We start from the raw sequence: 8,404 nt of genomic DNA, 5'->3' as shown, positions 1-8,404 counted from the left end.
AAGTAAGGTTGATAACTCACGAAACCACACAAACATAAAGACACAGTATGTACGTGGTTCGGTCAAGATGACCTACGTATATATGCAGGAGGGAGTATTCTTATTCAAGAATTTTCAAACAGAAATTACAAATACAATTTTGCAAAGATTCAACATACTCACTAGAATTCAAGATTCTAAAGTTACAAAGGAATAAGTAGCACTCAACCCTATTTATAAACCAGGGATCAGACTTTAAACCCTAATGGGCCAAGCTCATTAGTCAATAGGTCCATAAAAGATGTCAATCAATTACATGTTGTCATACAACTGCTTTTAGAATCTTCACCAAAGAGAGTTTTCTCTCACCGAGAGAGCTTTTAGTCACCAAATAGAGCTTTTTCTCACCAAATGAGCTTCAGTTACCAAACAAAGTTTTCTCTCACTAGTAGAGCTTTCTTTCATTATGTCATGTAAGAAGCTTTGCCACAATGCTCCGTTACAATGCTTTGTCATAATGTCATGCCACAATGTTCTACCACAATGTAATGCTCTGTTAGAGTGCTCTTCCATAATGTTCAACTCATATTTAACAATCTCCACCTTGACTTGAATATCCTTCAAGCTCCAGAAGCCAAGAACTTCCTCTCTCTCCTGCTAATTTTCCTCGAAGGGACTTAATTCCTATGAACATCTACCAGTCCAAGCAAAGCCTGAAGTTTTCTCTAGCACTACAAACTAAATGACATTTAGTAGTACAAAAAAAGTGCCACTAAAAACCGAATTATCAAAATTAAAATTTATCAAATTAAAGATATTTAGCTGATTTTATAAACAATGTATTGAACAATCGGTAAAATTTAATAATCACTTCATGAAAACGAATGAATAAATAAAGGCCAATTACAAGATCAAATTTCTTACGGTGGGAAATTTGATATATATAAATATGATGCAAGTGTCATAAATTAATGACAAATTAGATGTACATAGATAATGGACACATTGATTGGCATCATATTGTACGTCATATATAGTTGCAAATGAATGGCGAGTTAAAATATATAAAAACTTATGTATCACATATAGTGATGTATACATGAAATAAACATATTGTTCGACAATCCATAATTAGTCTTGCAACATGAATAAAAAATACACCACCAAATAAGTCATATTTAAATTTATCTTTCGCCAACATAGAATATATTTATGTTGAAGTGGGCCAATAAATTTGTTAATTGATAAGATACATATCATATATAAGTCGAACTAACGGTAAATAAATAAATGTTAATCCAACTTATATCATAAGTACGTGTCATTCTTTTACTTATGATATTAATTATGTTTATATTTTTCATCAAAATCAGAAATGATAAAAAACTTATTTTAGAATCATTCATCGTAGTGGTAAATGCTTATAAATAAGTGTACGTAAGATTTTAATTTGAGTTTAAACGAATTGCATGATAAGCATACATCCCATTATGCATCATTTGGAAACATATATTATACCAGGTTAAAACCCATGGAATCTATGGATGTTAATTTTAAATAAAATTTAAAAAAATTTGATTATGTAATAAAATAATATATCATTAATTTAGAAAAACATATGAATTGTAATATTGTATTTTTTAACAACTTTGTAATTTGTAAGTATTTAATTACACTATAAAAGAAAGTAAATTCTATTTCATGCATTTAGCACATTAAAATGGTATACAGTTTATTAAAGTACAACCCCCTTCCAATATAATTAAGTCCAGAAAAGGAACATGTAGGAAAAGAAAAAGTTGTGTGTGGCTATGTGTGTGAACGTATGTGTTATAACCAGTTAAAGAGAGTGAATTATAGTTTCACTCCGTGAGTTTAGACACTTTTTTTTAGAATTGGTCCCTAAAAGAATTGCATTGCAACTTTGATATACCATGTTCATCTCAATAGAAGTATTATTTTTTACATTTACATAAAAGCCTAAATGCAAGAAACTCTTTTAATATAAGAGTCACCATTATCAATTCTCCTTTTAAGAAACTCAAATCCATAGGATACATAACACTTTAAGCAACAATAAAACCACCAATTATCATACACTGGAGTTGATATAAATCCTACCCTTTTAACACCTATGGTCAAAACTTAAAAGAAAACCAACATTAACATAAACTTAAACCCCAATTTTAGAAATAAATAATAGTGTCTAACAATTTTTCTAAGTAAAACAACCTCGGAATCCGCTAACAATGAACACTATACATCAAATATTGCATACTTGAGATTAATTAGCAAGTAACCTCAAACTGTGATGTGTTGGATTCAGAAAGATGTAAAGATCCGTTTCTTTCTGTGTCTAAACTTCTGGGATTTGTAAGTGTAAAACTTATGTTTGGTTCATGATCACCATATGCTTCTTTGAAGAAAGGTGTAGTCGCAAAAGGTTCAAATCTTGATTTTTTGGATTTTTGTTGTTCTTGTCGGTGATGGGTAAGAAAGCTTCCGAGTATGACCTAAAAATATAAATATTAAATAGAAAGATGATTCTATTAGATGATGGAATTTGAATGGTAATTATTAAGTTTCAAGATTGATGTTAATCTTTGAAATTATAAAGGTTATAGCTAAAAATGGAAGTGGGTATTGAATTTGCAAAAAAAAAAAAAAGTGTCTTTTAATGAATTTGGAACAAAATCATAAGTTGGAGTTTGACTTTTGAAGGTCAAAATGTATGTTTATTAGTTGACAATTAAAAAAGTCTTTCCTACCCTTTAATAAAAGGATTTGGGTAGCCGGAGAAGGAATGGAATGATTAATTATGATGGTTGTTTTGCTTGATGGAATGGAATAGATCGTTTATGAATCCTTCCATTTTGTTAATTTTCATTTCTTAGTGAGGAAGTGTTTTTTTTCCATTCCGTCATGGATGGAATGAAAATTTATTATCTAATCATCTAACTCACTTTTATTTATAAAAAATTTAACGACACAAATCCTTTTTTTATAAATTTAATGACTTTAATTAATTTATGATTGCAATTTCTAGAAAAAAAATAAATAGAAAATTATATAAAATTATATAAAAACCATTAAAATTTGGGCAATTTTGCAGTTTGATTGGTTATACTTTATTCTTTCTAATTAAACCATAAAAGCTTCAAAAAGTTTTCCAATTTAACCATTTTTACCTATGTTATATAACATGTCAAACTGTCTAAACCTTTTGTGATTTCATTGAAAAAAATAAAGCATTAATAATTAAACCGCAAAAGTGCCCAAATTATAATATTTTTACTTTTCATTGAGCAATGTATAAAATAGTGTTAAAATTACATCGTAATGACTCATTCCATTACCTTGGCTATTCCATTCATTCTTCCATTCCATCCAACCAAACAAACCCCAACTTCATTTACTAACAAATTTAACATTATTTCCAATTTAGTGATATAAAAAATATAAATAATTTCTAACCTGAACAACACCAACAACAACAAGCATGCCCACAAGTCCTCCACCCAAAACCCATCCATCCAGGCTCAACAAAGAAACACTCATCCCACATGACCACCCTTTTTCTCCCCCATTTTCATTCGGCATAAAAGCTCCAGATAAACAAAGAATGTCAAATCGACCCTAAAAATGTCAAAAAGTCAAAAAACTTGATTTACATCAAATACAATTAAGATCATAAAAAAAGAAAATGCCAAAAGGGTTATATTTGTAATTTTGTACCTCGTATGTTAAAGTATCTCCAGAAGCATTTGGTTGATCGAGATTTAGACCAAGTACCCAACTATATAATAATATGAAACTGAGATTAACAAAAGATAAATAAATATGAAGCTACTCAAATAAATAACCAGATGGAGCATTGTATGTTAATTAATGCAAATTAAGTTCAATTACATTTCATAAAGTGCATTCTTGGTGTACTTATGCATATTTGAATCACAATTCATGCCATTGCAGGTTTGGTAAACTCGTCAGCTTAATCTTCAATAGCAGCCTAATACTAACACCAGCACAATAAAAATACTGAAAGTCAAATTTTAAGGCAAAACATGAAATCAAATGATAAATAGATGAAAGAACAAATGTGACATCCCCTAATTTCTCGGCCAGAAAAGACCGATTTAATTTATGCTTTTTAAAATAAAATCAGAGAAATCTTTTTAAAAGATGTTGCGGAATTGGTCCCCAATACAAAGTATGATAAAAGTTTGTCAAAACCTTTCTTTAAGAAATATATAATTTCATTTCATATCAAAACCTCGGGATGTCATGTTCCGATACAGATCAAAAGCATAAACAAGACATTATAAGCCTTTTAACAGTTATTTACAACTACTGGCCTATAATCCAAAATCTCTCATCGTCCTCTGACTATGCTCGGGGTCCACTACCTGTAACATAAAAAGCTGAGTGGGTCAGGCTTGGGAGCCTAGTGAGCATATAGGGTTTTCAACCCACAGTAATAATAAACTTATTAAGTTCACCAAACAACAATAACCCTGATTACCCGTTCCCGTTATCCTCACTTTACGTCCCTAAACACTTATCACAAGGGACCTAGCCTAAAGAATATCATCGGGATGGACACTACTGCTAAGGGGTTTCCTCAGCCATACATGTCCTAAAGGCAACCATGAGGGGGATGGAGTACAGCGAATGAACACTCTAGTTCATTAACACCTACAGATTGCGGACCTGCTAATGTTTCTCACTGGACTGTCTAGAAAGTCCGTGGTCGTCATCCAAACTCCGCTAGATGACTGAATCACAAATCACATCGAGGCCTCTCGTTACTTTTATTTTATCACACATCACTATCTACCCATGTTCTACCCAACATATTTGTAGATAAAAATACTTATACAGTTTAAAACTTGTATAAAACATCAACTCAACAGTCACCTCAAATTAACAATTAATATATTTACACATAGCACGTATTATAAGGTAAATACTTCATATCTATGTGTAAAATGAAAGTGACTATACACTCACATGTTTTGATGAAAATCGGGCAGCAATTCGTTTCCTAAAACGTTCGTTTCTAATAAAACCGGAAGTTTTATTCAGAAACCGGACTCTGCGAGGGTCGGGCTTCGAAACCGAAAAGATAAATTTTCCGGGCTTCTCGGGCTCTTCGTGGCGTATTCCGGGGGTTATAATCGATATCGGGGCTTTGGGGGATGTTAAGATGAAGAAAATATGGAAAAAGGGGCTTAAAATGGCAAAACTCCAAAAGTAACCGAGAAGGCTCGCATGACCGTTCTATTTATAGGGTCCGAAGTTGGTTCAGGTGGTGGGGTCCGCAGGCGAGGGTGCGCAGCACATGGCTCGCACATGGTCTGCGCGTGTGAAGGGGCTGCTGTCCTCTTCTTACTGGACCGAGGTCTAGTCTGAAGTAGGGGGATCCGTGGCTCTCTCGCGAAGGCTCGGACACGTGAAGGAGGACACGCGTCGGACAGGCATTGGACCCCTTCGGATGACTCAGCAGCTCGGATGACCCAACAGCTCGGACACGTGGCTCGCATGACTCACCAATTTCGGACACGTGGCACGATCTAAGCGAGGGTGACGTGGCAAAAACGTGACTATGCGAATTTTCTCGATTTTTGTGCAAAAACTTCTAAAATCCATAATTTTTGCATACGAGCTCCGTTTTTTACGTTCTTTATAAGCACGCGTAGATAAAATTACGCTCTACAACTTTCGTTTAGACTTCGTCGGCTATCTTTGACTTTAATTTTTATATTATTATTTTTAACAGACCAGGACAGGAAATCCGTTAAACATTCATAACTTCTTCATCCGACGTCCGTTTTCGTCTGTCTTTTTACCGTTGTGCTACAAATGACGAGACCTTCGATTCTCGTTTAAGTCGTGTCGGCTAAAAATCACTCGATCTAAAATTCGAGTTTTTAGTTGTCTACTGCTAAGCTGAAACTTCGAAAAATCATAACTTCCTCATACGAAGTCACATTTTGGGCGTTCTTTTTATACCTACTCTCGGTTTAACGAACACTACGAGTTTCGTTTAGATCAATAAGGCCAAAAAGTAGTTTATCGAAAACTCACTTTTTACGACATTCGGCCCCGTGCCGGTTTGTCGCGAAACTTCGACAGGTCATAACTTCTTCGTCATAACTCGGATTTCGGCATTCTTTTTATATCCGTAATCCTTGTCACGCCCACTACAAGTTTCTTAATAGATATCGGCTTTATTTAAAATTTAATTTTTGACGCTCATTTTTATTCTTAATTAATTAAGCCCTAATAATTAAGAATAAAACACATAATTCACATAATATTCACATAATCCCTTTTCATTTCTTCAAAATGAGTTACAAAGGTTAACCTAGACTATAATGTCGATATTAATGCCTAGCCTAGAAACACGGGCATTACAATTCTCTCCCCCTTAGGATGATTCCGTCCCCGGAATCACACATCAGCAAACAAATGCAGGTAGCGACTCATCATGTCACTCTCCGTTTCCCAAGTGAGATTTGGCCCATTCGTATGTTTCCAACGCACAAGCACTAAATCGACCATCTTGCGCCGCAACTTCTTAGTCTTACGGTCAACGATTGCCTCAGGTTCTTCGATCAACCTCTTGTTTTCATCCAACCTTAACTCAGAAATGGGAATTATGTCGGGCACATCTCCCGTGAACTTTCTCAAATAACACACATGAAAGGTGTTATGAATACCCTCCAGTTCTTCCGGTAATTCTAGCTTGTAAGCTTGATTCCCGATCCTCTAAAGAACTTTAAATGGTCCAATAAACCTTGGACTCAACTTTCCTCTTTTACCAAATCTTATAAGTCCCTTCCACGACGAGACTTTAAGTAAAACCGAATCTCCAACTTCGAAGGATTTCGGTTGTCTTTTCTTGTCAGCATAACTCTTTTGTCGATCTTGAGCAGCTAACATCCTTTCCCTTATCACTTTCAATTTTTCAGCAGTTTGATGGATTATCTCAGGTCCCATAAACTGCTTTTCCCCAGCTTCCAGCCAACATGACGGCGTTCGACACTTTTCTCCATACAAAGCGTGATAAGGTGCCATCTTGATGCTTGAGTGGAAACTATTATTATAGGAAAATTCTACTAGAGGTAAATGTTCATCCCAGTTACCTTGGAATTCTAGGGTACATGCTCTCAGCATATCCTCCAATGTTTGAATCGTTCGTTCGCTCTGACCATCAGTTTGCGGATGGTAAGCTGTACTCAAACACAACTTGGTACCCAATTCCTCTTGTAGACTCCTCCAAAACCTTGAGGTAAAACGGCTGTCACGATCGGATACAATCGTTAACGGAACACCGTGTAGCCTTACAATTTCCTTCACATAAGAATTCGCAAGTTTATCCATAGACCATTTCTCGTTAGCGGCTATGAAATGCGCACTCTTAGTGAAGCGATCAACGACCACCCAAATCATGTCGTGACCGTTCCTTGTTCTGGGCAGTTTAGTCACAAAATCATAGTGATATCCTCCCATTTACCCATGGGTACAGGTAAAGGTTCTAAACTCCCATACGATTTCTGATGTTGTGCCTTAACCCTAGCACATGTTACACACTCGGCCACATACTTAGCAACATCGAGCTTCATCGTCGGCCACCAGTAATAGGGTTTTAGGTCCCTATACATTTTCGTACTGCCGGGATGAATCGAGTACATGGTTTTGTGAGCTTCTTCCATCAGAAGACCTCTTACTCCTCCCGTCTTAGGTACCCAAATCCTATCTTTGAATACCTTGAATCCCTGACCGTTTGTATCAAACACCAACGTTTTTCCCAAACGTTCCTCCTTCCGGTCATTTTTCTCTAAAGCTTCCTCCTGAGCTTTCTTTATACTTTCCACAATTGTCGAGACAACTTCAATTCTCAACGCTCTTGGCCTTCTCTTTTCAAGATTTACCTTCCGACTGAGAGCATCAGCAACAACATTTGCTTTACCAGGGTGGTAAAGTATCTCACAGTCGTAGTCCTCGAGTAGTTCCAGCCAGCGCCGTTGCCTCATGTTCAATTCCTTCTGATTAAAGAGATATTGAAGACTCTTATGATCAGTGAAAAGTTTGCATTTAGTACCATAAAGATAGTGCCTCCATATCTTTAAGGCGAATACTACCGTTGCCAACTCCAGATCATGAGTGAGGTAGTTCTTTTCATGCTCTTTCAATTGCCTCGAGGCATACGCGATCACTTTATCCCTGTGGGTCAGAACACATCCTAACCCAACTCCAGAGGCATCACTATAGACTGCGAAGTCATCAACTCCTTCAGGTAACGAAAGAATCGGTGCTTCACACAATCTCTTCTTCAACTTGTCAAAGGCTTCCTTATGCTTCTCATTCCAAGCATAAGTAGCTCCTTTGTGGGTCAAAGCTGTTAATGGAGTAGCGATCG

The sequence above is a fragment of the Lactuca virosa genome, chromosome 1 (genome assembly GCF_052849685.1).
Source record: "Lactuca virosa cultivar CGN04683 chromosome 1, Lactuca_virosa_CGN04683_v6, whole genome shotgun sequence".
Taxonomy (NCBI): domain Eukaryota; kingdom Viridiplantae; phylum Streptophyta; class Magnoliopsida; order Asterales; family Asteraceae; genus Lactuca; species Lactuca virosa.
The sequence above is the reverse complement of the archived record's forward strand: the minus strand, read 5'-3'. Positions refer to the sequence as shown.